The following is a 13,647-nucleotide window of genomic DNA, read 5'->3' as shown; positions in this document are numbered from 1 at the left end:
GATGATGTTTTAGTTGAAGAAAAACTAGCTTTTAGATAGGAGAGAAGCATCATAGTAAGGTTTCCTTAATAAACATGCAACTATAATAGCACTGAAATACTGCAGGAACAGACATTTGTCCTAAGCAACTATTCCTGACAGAATAAGAATTACCTTCTTGGTGTCAAGTGTATTACATTTCCTTTCTAGAAGTAAACAGTCTTCCCAGTAAAATTATAATGAAAAATGTGAATGAGATTTATATATGTGTTAAATGTTCTGAGTAATGTTTTAAATGCCTAGAAAAAAGGACCAAAAATCACTCTCATAAATTTATTAATATCATGTGTATGATTAAATTTCACATATATCAGTGAATAAATTTACCCAAATACAGTTTCTTGAAATAAGTTCAACAGAATTTTCTTACCAGATTTTTGGCCATCTCCTTTTGGACATGCACAATATCCACAAATATATTTTCTGCTTCCCTAAAGAAACCTGTAAACGCCACCCATTCCTTTTACTCTTTATATTTCTGGAATTTCAAATACTACTGTAATTTGTTTGGCCCTGTCATTATTGCCTTGATTTCCCTCAGTCTTCCTCTGCCCAAGGATTATGAAATCTCTTCCCTGAATCTCACTTAACTGTGCCTTAAGGAACAGCAACGAAGGGGTTTCGTTTTGTTTTTCAAGATCTACTTTTGCCTGACAAGTAGGATATATCTGACTCTCCGAAGCTCTTTTTTCACCTTCACCAGTATTTTAACCTTTACTTTGCCTTGTTTTAGCGGATGTAAAGTAAAGGTCACAAAATTATACTCTTATTCTTTGGTTATTTAGTACTAGATGGTAGAAATCTGCATGCTGTTTTGCAAACTTCTCTATCAAAACATGAAATAACAAAAATACCTAACATGAAATATCATATGCAGATTTTTCTCATTACTTCTGAAACCTGCAAATAGTTCCATAATTGCTTGATAAACATAGGTTTAAAATGAATATAATGTTGATTTAGGGATTACATTACAATAAGCCTTCCAGTATATTTGAGAGAAAAAAAAGCTTCATTATTTTTGTCTTAATTTCTTGGTATACATCTTCACTAAAGTTAGATCTGGTGAGACATTTTCTTAAGCCTTATCTCATTGTTTTATTTTTAGAATGAAAACTTAGGATTTATTTCTGGCCAAAATTATAGAGAAAAAGAGAGAGAGAGACTAAACCTGGCTCTACTGAACGTTATTAGAAAAATGGAAAGCTGAGTCTGGAAAGACTAATATGAACCCTATGCAATATAAGCTGAGACTTGTTGGTTGAGGTGTCCCTCTGGGATAAAAGAGAATAGCTCAGGAGGCAGTTAAATCTCCTGAGCTGTTGCTTCTGTTGAAGATTTCTCATGCCTTTCCTCTCACTTGCACTATGAAAGCACTTCAAATGGTCTTTAGATTACTCCAAATTTGGAATATGATTTTTTTTATATTATTTTTTCCTTTTCAGAAAAAAAAAAAAGGTATTTTTCCATGAGTTCTACATAAAAGTCAGTCTTCTTAATGAGTGTTTGTGACCCACAGATGTCAAAGAAGCTTAGAAATTATCCAGGTGCTTGCTTGACAGTGTATTATCAGCTGTTAATTCTGCCAGAGAATTTTAAGTGCATTTTTCTGACTCATTCTTTGTATGTGTATTGTTACCAGTATATGAGGAGATTGGGAGGGGTTCTTTAGCAGAGATGTACAGGTTGGATAAGATAGCACACAAAAGAAAATTAGAAGCAGGTAAGCCTGGAAAGAGAGTTCGTACTGCACTGCAACATACTGTGTTAACCAACCAAACTGGATGAGGGATATAAAAATTTTTGTTATCCATAACTGGTTGTGCTGGGGATCTGGTTTAAAGGGGAACCTACAAACAGGTATTTTTTTTATGTCTGATCTTTCTTTCTCTTCTCAGATTCAAACTTTCATTGAGTTTTTCACTCAGTGTGTGCTGCTGAAATACAGTGATCTGATTTTGACTCTTTGGTTTCTTTTTTTATAAACTTCAAACATATATGCCTCAGACTTGACATCTCTCATCTTGTCTTCTTATGATTCAGTTCTTCTTTCCTTAAAAAACAACAACAAAAAACTGAAAAAAAAAGCCCAAGGTGTGCCAGCTTCAGTAAATGAGAGGTAATAAGGTTCAGTGTGCATGTGCCAATGAGTCTGTAAAGAAAAGTTGCCACACCTTAAACCTCAAGCAGTATTCACCAGCCAACATCACTAGGATTTAGCATACCAGCTCCTATTTATTCAAACTGTTGCCACATGAGCTAATATTTCAGCCATGTTTGCCATAGACAGAACGTGCCAGTTCTCAGCTTATCTCCCTTTGCATTCTGAGTACTGCTGTTGTAGGACTTTGTCAACAGTGCTGCATTCCTTGGTTTTTATCAAATAGCTTTGACTATGAGGAAAGCACAGTGCCAAAGATGCTAATGTCCCAGTGCTGCTGTTGCAACTGATGCCTGTTCAATTCCTCTTGCCTCTTCCCCATATGCCTATGAATGAACAGGTTAATTTTTATCATCTGTTTGGTTTCAGTCACAGCCTTGTGAAACAGCAATATATAGTGACCTTGGCAGGGTAGTATCAGACTGGCTGTGAAGGTTTTTCATTGCTTAGTGACAAATAGTTTACACATAGTACCCACACTGAAAAAGCGTGTACCAACCCCTGCATATAAAGCTCCATTTTTCTCCCAGATGTATTAATCTGGTTTTAACTTGTGAAAACCAAATAGAGGTTGTGTGCTAATACATTTACAGTGTGATTTTTTATTTTTTTTTTTAAAGCAGGAGCATTTGTCCAAGTAAGGATTTGTGAATGTTGTTGACAGTCAGATACAGTCAGTTTCCTAAGAGTGAAACTTTAATATGGAGATACAGTCCCACATAAACTACACACCCTAATGTGAAATGTTTCGGCATGCCCTGCTCTCAGCCTGAATAAAGATGGTTCATTTCATCTTGGGACCTGACTACCAGGCTATAGGCTAGTCTGGGTGGGAGGCTCCCTCCACTTCACCTTTTGATGCTGTGCCAGCTCGAAAAAAACATATCAGAATTCCGTAGGTCAAAGAGAGGGAGCAAGAGGGAGCATGACTCTGCGGCTAAATGATTGGGGCACCTATTTAGAAGAGGGGAGATCCCGGTTCTGATTTCTGCTCAAAAGACTGCACAGGAGCCTTATGTTAAAGAGGTATTAGAGTTCAGAGATGTGGGTCTGCCCCCCATGCCAACCTGCAGGTTGAGGAGGGCATGGAAGCCAAGTCTTTCCACTTCTTACGTGGATCTTGCAACCACTGACCTGTTGTATAAAAAGGCATTGTTACCATCTGGAACAATTGTGTTTTTTGAAAGAAAAAGATAAGTCTCCTGCCAGGGTCTATAAGATGTTTTCTGGCTGTGAACCCTAATGAAATGTCAACACCTCCCTGCAACTCTGAATTGCAAGCCTAACTTTGAGAAGAGAGAACTTTTTATGAAGGTTTCTCCCTTCTGTGTTTCCTGTTGATGGCAACCCATGGTCTGTGCAGGCTGTGCTCAGAATTCTGGGGGCTCTGAAGTATGTTCATGGGAGACTGTGGCAGTGATGGGACCAAGACCCACCCCAGCATGTCCTTGTATGCAACAAAGTGAGTTCTTATTGTCTTGTCTCTTGATTGTCCACCTTGGAGAACTCTTTGTAGCATGTCTGGTTGGAGCTACTTCTCTGACAGAGACCCAGTACAAGATCCAGGCAGCTACATTTTAGAGATGCAATCAGTTTTTTAGGTTTTTAATATTATGTTACCTGCTAAGATCACATGGGGCATTTATGGTGATATTGGGAGTTTGCTGAACTCCTAGACCTCAGGCTTAACTATACTTTCTCCATAGCACGAAGCATTATTTGTGTTTAAAATACTGCCTTTTCCCACTCTGATGAATATTTAAAGAGAGTAATCAAGCATAGTTTTAAGAATGTTTGGCAATAGTCCGAATGATATGCTATAATATCTTCCATGGTTTATAAAATTATTAATGATATAACACATTCTGTAAGTTTCTTAAACATAGAGCATGTTGAGATACTTTGATATTCTGGAGCTTTTTGTTTTTCACATATACTTGCTTTTTCTTTTACCATTTAAATTTACAATCTCAGTTAATTTGCAGTGGAGCTTTTAGTTTCCTGTGCAAATTAATGCAGTCTACCCTTAGGCATAATTCAGATATTGCCAAGCCTCCTCAACTCCCTCACCCAAATAACAGCAAACTGTTAAAAAAATGTTTCATACACTCAGAAATACCTACATTCATGCATTTCAGCAGCTATTTTTTTTATATATAAAATCACCAACTTCATCTCTAAAACATCAGTGATTAAATAACCAGCTCTAGAGAACATTAAACAATATTAAAAAAACCTTCTGAGAATCCAATGTCAAAGTTTTGTTCTCTCAGCTGGAGAGAAGATCGTGGATCATCTCTTGCTCCACCCCAGATTGTAACCTAAAACAGTAGCAATTTGGTACAATAAAAAATCCTAGATATGCAGTTCTGTGTAAGAAGTGTAGCTGTTTAATCTTTTTAGGCCATCAAATAGCTTTGTAAGTGCTGTTAATGCTCATGCTTTGTTCTTTACTTGCTTTTTTTTCTTGACTTGCATTTTAATAAAAAAAAATGATGGTGATCAGATGTTAATATAAAAAGATCAAGAATAAGATAACATTGTTACCTTGTGCTATAAAAGCAAGCAATTTATAAAAGAGAATACAGTTATTTCATTTTCTCTCTTAAAGATGTACTTTCTTTGAAAGAAAATTAAGTTATTGAAAAATGAAATCCTGTGGAGAAAATAAGCAAACAATTAAAGAAACTGTTTTCTTCCCATTCAAATGAATATGAAAAGCATGTAATTTTATTGGCCTTCATAGAATCATAGAATCGTTTATGTTGACAAAGACTTTTAAGATCATTGAACCCAACCATAAACCTAACACTATGAAGCCCACCACTAAACCATATCCCTAAGCACCACATCTACATGTCTTTTAAATATCTCCAGAGATGGTGACTCCACCACTTCCCTGGGCAGCCTGTTCTAGTGTTTGACAACCCTTTCAGTGAAGAAATTGTTCCTAATATCCAGTCTAAACCTCCTCTGGCACAACTTGAGGCCATTTCCTCTTGTCCTGTCACTTGTTACTTGGGAGAAGAGACCAACACCCACCTCTCTGCACGCTCCTTTCAGGTAGTTGTAGAGGGCAATGAGGTCTCTCCTCAGCCTCCTCTTCTCCAGACTAAACCCCCCCAGTTCCCTCAGCCACTCCTCATAAGACCTGTGCTCCAGACCCTTCACCAGCTTTGTTGCCCTTCTCTGGACACGCTCCAGCACCTCAATGTCTGTCTTGTAGTGAGGGGTCCAAAACTGAACCCAGTATTTGAGGTGCAGCCTCAACAGTGCCAAGTACAGAGGGATGATCTTTTCCCTTGTCCTGCTGGCCACACTATTTCTGACACAAGCCAGGATGCTGTTGGCCTTCTTGGCCACCTGGGCACACTGCTGGCTCATGTTCAGCTGGCTGCTGACCAACACCCCCAGGTCCTTTTCCACCAGGCAGCTTTCCAGCCACTCATCCCCAAGCCTGTAGCGTTGCGTGGGGCTGTTGTGACCCAAGTGCAGGACCCAGCACTGAGCCTTGTTGAATCTCATGCAGTTGGCCTTGACCCATTGATCCAGTTTGTCCAGATCCCTCTGTAGAGCCTTCCTACCCTCAAAACCATAAACACTCCCACCCAACTTGGTGTTGTCTGCAAACTTACTGAGGATGCACTCAATCCCCTCTACCAGTTCATTGATAAAGATATCAAACAGAACTAGCCACAATACTGAGCCCTGGGCAACACCACTTGTGACCAGCCACCAGCTGGATTTAACTCCATTCGCCACCACTCTTTGGGCCTGGACATCCATCCAGTCTTTTACCCAGCAAAAAATACACCCATCTAAGCCATGATCAGCCAGTTCCTCCAGGAGAACGCTGTGGGAAATGGTATCAAAGGCCTTACTAAAGTCCAGGTAGACAACATCCACAGCCTTTCCCTCATCCACTAAGCAGGTCACCTTGTCACAGAAGGAGATCAGGTTAGTCAAGCAGGACCTGCCTTTCATAAACCCATGCTGACTGAGACTGATTGCCTGCTTGTCCTGTACGTGCTGCATGATGGCTCTCAAGATGATCTGCTCCATAACCACCTCTGGCACTAAGGTCAAACTGACAGGCCTGTAGTTGCCCGGATCCTCCTTCCAGCCCTTCTTGTAGATGGTCGTCACATTTACTAACCACCAGTCAACTGGGATCTCCCCAATTAGCCAGGACTGCTGATAAATGATGGAAAGTGGCTTGGCCAGCTCCCTTGAGCAGATCCAGTCCAGCCCCATAGACTTGTGTGTGTCTCAGTGGTGTAGCAGGTCACTAACCGTTTCCCCTTGGATTATGGGGGCTTCATTCATCTCCCTGTAGCTGTCTTCCAGCTCAGCGGGCTGAGTACCTGAAGAACAACTGGTCTTACTATTAAAGACTGAGATAAAGAACACATTAAGTACCTCAGCCTCTTCCTCAGCCTTTGTCCCTGTGTTTCCCCCCGCATCCAATAAAGGATGGAGATCCTCCTTATCTCTCCTTCTATTGCTACTACTAATGTAGTTGTAGAAACATTTTTTATTGTCTTTTACTGCCAGTAGCCAGATTAAATTCTAGCTGGGCTTTAGTCCTTCTAATTTTCTCCCTGCATAACCTCATTACATCCTTGTACTCCTCCTGAGTTGCCTGCCTCTTCTCCCAAAGGTCATAAACTCCTTTTTCTCCCTGAGTAATTTCATGGTAATGACCCTGAAAATAATACCATTTGAAGAACATAGGACCAGCTAGCTGAACAGCATGGATTCTGTCTGTAAAAGAAGAGCAAGGTAGTGAATGAGATTTTTTTTTCTGATGAGTGAGTGGCATTTGTATTGCATTTGGTGATCAGAAATGTCACCTTCCTCACTGGCAATCTTACCCCTTTTAAGCTCTCTCATTGATAGGTTCATGCATGTTGACACGAGTACTCCTCACATGTCTGAGGTACCATTGGAGGCTTCCACTGTCTGTTTTGCACATTATTTGAAATACTTAACTTCTTAATATTGCCTGGGTATCAATGATCAGCCTTCAGTTTGTTTTTTCTCTTTGAAATGGGTCTCTTCCAACCTCTCTGTCTTTATCATTATCTAAGGCATCAGAAGACTGACCCTTTATTATCTTCCTATCCCTGTTATTCTCCCTTAGTTTTATTCTAGGCCATGTCTTCCTTCAACAGATTTATAAGAGGCATGATTATATTTTTGTTCTGAGATACTTTTAATTTACATGAGACATCAAAAATACTCCCATTTCTGCTGAAATTTGTAGTATCTCAATCACTTTAAATATTGTTAATTAGGAGGGATCCTTGCTTTCTTAAATGATGAATGCAATGCTTGATTTTGTCTGAACAGGATTTGTTCAGCAACTAAGCAACTAAGGCATTAGTCTGTGATTAATATGTTCAAAGCCCAACTCTGCATTTTTTAAAAATTTCTTCAATATATATTGTGATACATTGTCAAAATGAGATCATCACAGAGATTGTCCGGGAAATATAATTTTGCTGTAATTTACCACACCACTTGCCAAATGGCTGCATTCTGTAACTTAAGTTTTAAAAACAAGACCATAAGAGTGCACTGTCAGCAGTCAGTTGGTAGTCTTTTTAGGTAAACTGTGAACAAGCATGGTGTTCCTCAAAACTGTATGTACTACAGCTATTGGAAACATGGCATTTTCTACTTAGTGGTGTTGCATGGATTTTTAATGTAAGGCAAAAATTCACAGTACTAAAACAACATTCACAATATCATTTGAGTGTAGATGTCATGAATATTTTTGATTGTGGGTAATTGCAAACTCACGCAAACTGATTTGTTTTCACCTTTTAACACCAAATCCTTTCTTGAATTAACTGACATTGTCTCAGCTTAAAAAAAAAAAAAAAAGCTTTTTAAAGTTTATCTTCTAATCTTTGTTATTAGCGTAATCATCAGCCTTTTAATGTGAGGTGTATAACCTGGGATTTACTGTGAAATCTTCAATCTCCTTGTCATGCATATCTAGGCTGCAATCAAGTGTTTTCTTTGTAACATTCTAAGGATCCATTCAATAATTTATATCCCAAATCCATCATAGGCACTCTGATATTTTACTTGTTTCCTGGAGCTCATCCTCATGAGCTTGAATAGACAGGATTGCAAAAATATTATTTCTTGTATACCATGCCATGTAGGTGACATGAAAGTACTTTGAGTTGCTCCTCTGGGTCTCATGATGGCCACATTTCTTATCTGAGTTTTCAGGAGCAACATTATGCAGACCTAGTCCTCCGTATATTGCCTTTTCTTATTCTGTATCTCTCACCTCTGTTCCATGAGTAATGTCTCCTCTCATTTCCTTTGCTTACAGGTTCTCATATGCAAGGAAATGCATAAACAGACTTTTTTGTCACAAATTAGCCATGATATGGGGGTATGATCATAGAATCCGAAAATAATTTACATTGAAAGGGACCTCTCAAGGTCATCTGAGGAAGAAACTCCTACTCAGAGCATGAACCTGTCTATCATAGAGAATACTTATCGATTTGTGTTTATTGTCTTAATAACAGAAAGCACACAAAAGAATTATTGGACTAGCTAAACTGTTAGAGAATGGAGAGAGTAACAGAGAAAAAAGAAACTGTGATTGAGGCCAAAAGCCTTCAATTCCACTGTTTCTTTGGAGTTTCTATTTCTGGATATTAAAAATGAAGTCCTATTTATGCCTGCAATCAAAAAAAACCCAACAACAAACAACCCAACAACAACAAAAAACCCAACCCTTAAGCTGATTGTTTAGTATTGAGTGTTTGACAGAATGAGATGGAGTGACTGAATCACAGGCAAATTGATGCACTCTCCGACTCGTTATCCCTAGTACAGTTATGGGAATTCTAGGTCCATTAACTTTGTTTTCCTGTCAGATAAACTAGTTAAAAGCAGTTAAATAAGAAGCAAGAAAACTCCCAAATAAGCATGAATGCAACTACCTTCTTTTCCTGATTTTCCCAGGTGGTAGCTGATAGAAAGCTTTACAGGGATGCTAATTGGGTCCTGTTGACTCACTGCAGTATTGGCAGCTCATTTTCCCATTTCAGTTGAAGCAGACCAAAGAGTGGCTTACCTGAATGAAGGAATGTAGGGTATGGTAGGTATGATGCTAGGAGAGCATCCTGGAAGCTCATCCTGGATGCTAGGAGGCTCCTGGAAGGAGCCAAACCTGGAGAAAAAAACTTTCAGGTTGGAGTTTGTTCTGCATTAGCTTCTCAACAAGCCAACCTGAAGGAGGAGTACTACTCAGGCTTCTATTCTAGTTCATAGAAAGCTTATGTAAGATACTAAAGTAAAACGAATTTTAAAACAGCAGTAATGTGTTTCCAGAATAACCCTAAAAAGTGAATTCATTGAACTAGTTTTAAGCAAACTATATAACTTGCATTCAGGGAGATGCTGCAACTATCAAAAAGCTTTTATGTATCCAACTCATTGGCAAGGAGACCAACTTTAGGCTGCTTTGATTTTCAATATAAAAGTTTTGAAGTTATAAAACAATATTTTCCAAAATGGCCTACCATTGTCTTAAGGTCTCTGCAGGTCAGAGACAGCAAGTCATCCTCCTCCAGACTTCACCCACAGTCTGGTTCAGTGCCTTTCCTTAGCTCCAAGTCCACAGCTGTCTGTCCCAAAAAGCTGTGTTTTGGTGCAGATTTCCTGTTCTGCCTCCACAGAGGGGATCTTTCCCCACCGCTTTCTTGTTCCTTGTTTTGCCTCACACCCTTTTTGCTGTACTGCCAATCTACTTAGCATGAGCCCCATGTGCTCACCCATGTGATGGGTATACCATATATCAGAAGAAAGTATTTTATTGTCGTTTTGGCTTGAAAATAATGGAATCTAACCTATTATGAAGACCAAGCAGATTTTTCTGCATTCATTATATAGGACAGGATTTTTTGCTATTGGCAGGAAGAGAGACCATGCAAATGTTACTGAAGAAAATTGTGTTAGCAAAAAGGAAATATAAATACTTGGAAATGCCATCCCAGATTGTTCAAAATGTTGTTTGAAGATAGCTTCCTAAAATTTCTACTTCTGATAACCATAGTTCCTATATCTACCACGCTTCAGGCCCTTGATTTGACAGAATTCATGTTGTTTTCCCTTTGCTACGTGCCTGACAATCATGTATAGAGGTTCTCCAATTTTTTAAAAAAATATATTTTTTTGATACTTCTGCTTTAGAGAGGTCCATTTCCATCCCTTGAGTAACCAGTTATATGAAACTGCTTCTGCCTTGGCCACTGTAGTACAGCGCCTGGAGTGACTGCTCATGGCAGACTTTGCTGTAATTATGAACACGGTTATCTGAACACAAGACACATTTACCTCTGCTGCCACTCTGAAATTTTCCTTGCCCTGCACGGTGTTTACAAGCAGCCCATCTTGCACACTCCTACCTAGTGAATAACCAACTTTTAAGCCAGCTTTTTTCTTTCAGAGAAGATGGTCCATTTTCCCAAAACTATGTGGCAATAAGCTGATTAGATTTATCAGGTGGCTTTGAGAAAAACATAAATATGGTGTTTTCATCATTTCTTGATCTGTCTAGTTGGTCTTGCTCAAGACTGAAAGTAGAATATGCTTGGGTTTTCTTTCTGAAAACTGTAAATATCCAAGAAAAGCATGGCTTCTTTTTGGTGATCCTAAGAAAGCAGGGACTTGTCAAACATGGTAGCTAAATTTGCTTCCTGAAATCTATATTTAATTGAATAAGTGAACTCTTTTCTTCGCATGCATCTCCCAGGCTTGACAAAAAGGCAAGATACAGATTCATCAATACAAATCAGCCAGATAACTGAAAGCCTTAAGAAAATTTGTCTTCATGTATGAATGTTACTGTAAAGTATTTTAAATACTGAAAATTTTGAAACTCAATGGTGCCCATGCTTTTCCTGCAAAGTTTACAGCTTCTCAAATCAGACTTCGTACAAATGGATATACCTTTTTAGTAGAGAGAGTATCAGAAAATGTGGCAATTAGTCCTGCAAATCAATAGTTGTTGGCATACCACATAGTCTAGATTTCTCAACAGTTATACTCCAGCCATATATATCTAAGGAGCAATAACAAGATGAATCCATTAATCTGTTGCAGGGGTGCTTAAAAAGCTGACTTAGCATCATAGGTCTACCTCCTCCCATTTTGATAACATCTAGAAATAGCTGCTGCTGAAAATTAGAGTAGACTTGTGTCAGCTTAAAATCATTCTCTGCAGTCTCCCACAGCAACCAGAAAGCTCTCATAAAGCCCTTCCAGTCTATGAAATGCCATTTACCATCTGGGAAGCCAAGATGCATCATAATGTTCCTTGGTAGATATGCCAAGATGTCCCTTGGAATACTCTAGTTCGATTAAACCACATTTCTGATTTTTTTTCTGTGGGCAGAACAATGTAAAGCAGCATGTAACTCTGGTATCTGGATGTGTGATAAACTCGCTGGACAGAAGTTAACTTTCAAGACTGCTGAACTTGATGTTGTCTCAAAAGAACCATAATGAAATTCTACATTATTATAGTCCCAGCATAATGGTTGGAATCTGTCTGAAACACGGAGTTTCTGCGTGGTGGAGGTATGGTCATGCAGCAGATGACTTGCCATTGCCAGATGGGACCTATACAACAAATGACTGGCAAGATCGTTGCAACTTTTCTCCTTTCTCTAGCATATAGGTACAATCCCATGCATTTCATTTAAGTTATTCACACAGTATTCTATTAATAAATGTAAGGATAGTAAAATACACATAAATACAAATGCATGTCAAATAAATAAAGCAGTGAAGGCCAGTTAAAACTCTTCATACTCATGCTGGTAACATATTAGTCATGCAGATTTTGCTACTGAAGCCAACTGGATGACTCACACAGGGGAATAAGACAGTGAAAATCTGGCCCTGGGTGACTTCAGAAACACGTTATACTCACGGACTGAAACAATTACAATTTCACAGTGGCGGTTTAGCTTTAAAAATGTCATGTAAAACACTGCTAAAGAACATCATGATGTGACCAGCTTAAGTTTAAAGCAGAGTTATTTAATTTTTTAAAGGAGTTTAAAGTTTGAGAGTTCTTTAAAGCAGAGAGTTTCTCATTAGAAGCACAGAAATAATTGCCACTCCTTTAAATGTTGCTCACCTTGTACTGCCTTTCTACTGTATGATAACATAGGTTGTATTTGGCTTAAGAATTTTTTGGGGAAAATTGTTTTTCAGTGACTATCATGCAACTGATCTGTACAGCTTAAGCCTCTCTCCGTCTCTGAGGTTAAGCTGTTCCATGCTGCATAAAGTGTTTTGTAGTTCATTATTAGTATATTCAGCTCAGATGAATTAGTGCCATTTACTGAGAAAGAGCAAGATGTTTGTACCTTTGTCTGCTGTGTCCTAGCTGAGCATCGTAACTACTAGGTTATTAAATATTCCACAGGAGGGATTCATTTGTGCTTGAATAGACTTTTTTTTTTTTTTTCTCTTGCCAGATATAGCTTAAGTATTCATTTTGGCAAATAAAGAGTTTCTGATTAAATATTTTACTGATGGAAAATCTCTGTCTGTGGAATTTTACAGAAGTGGGGATGATTATGTTTCTCCAATCAGAGAAAGGAAACAAAATCCATTGTTGAGGATTAGATGTGATAATGGTGACGGTGGTAGACAGAAGTACTAAACTGTTAACAGCAGTATGTTTCAGCTTGTTTTCCACGAATAAGCCTGATCTTCCTGGGAAGGTGCACTTCTTTACTACACAGGAGGTGATGTGTTGGTGTGGTGTTGGTGTTTTGTAGTTGTAAACACAATTTAAACTATCCAACATGGAAAATCATTTGCTATCTCTGTTTTCTGAGTTATGTGTCTCAAAATGTTACACTTTGTGGTGTACTGACAGTAGGCAAATGCAGTGTATGTAGTAGACTAAAGGTAGTCTATCCAACGCCTTTTATAGCATTATTTTGTCAAATATTTGTGATTATGCTGTTCTTGCAATGCTGTCCCTGGTGCTTTTGATGAACCTTAATATGTCTAGGTCTAGAGTCTCAGATTTATGTATTAAATACAAACTTAGCGAGAATTTGCCCATGTTTGGGCAGATACGTGCAGGGATCTGCAAACAAGACACAAGCGTCTTCAGGCTGCCATCACTGCTGAGTGTGTTCTCTGGTACTATGTTTTTGAGAATGTGATATAGGCCTGTTACTGGGCCTTTTCACAAACAAAGCAAAGTACCATCAGGACACTGTCCTTTTGCTCCTGAGGAAAGAAGTTACCTAATCTTAGGTCAAACAAACAGGCAGTTTAGAGGCTAACCTTTCTGTCATATTTTCATTGCAAACACTCTAGAGAGAGATAAAAATGGGGCATGGAGTAAGTTTTGTAGCCAGGAATAGTTCAGTTTTCAAAAGCAC

The 13,647-nt window shown here is 38.6% G+C and overlaps 1 protein-coding gene across 1 annotated transcript in view; it reads left to right on the top strand.

Moving 5' to 3' along the window:
• ADGRV1 (adhesion G protein-coupled receptor V1) overlaps nt 1-13,647 on the top strand; it is a 297,357-nt gene that overhangs the window by 161,399 nt on the left and 122,311 nt on the right. The window lies entirely within an intron of this gene.

This window comes from Strix aluco, chromosome Z, assembly GCF_031877795.1.
Source record: "Strix aluco isolate bStrAlu1 chromosome Z, bStrAlu1.hap1, whole genome shotgun sequence".
NCBI classification, from domain to species: Eukaryota; Metazoa; Chordata; class Aves; order Strigiformes; family Strigidae; genus Strix; species Strix aluco.
This window is presented reverse-complemented; position numbering and strand designations above follow the sequence as displayed.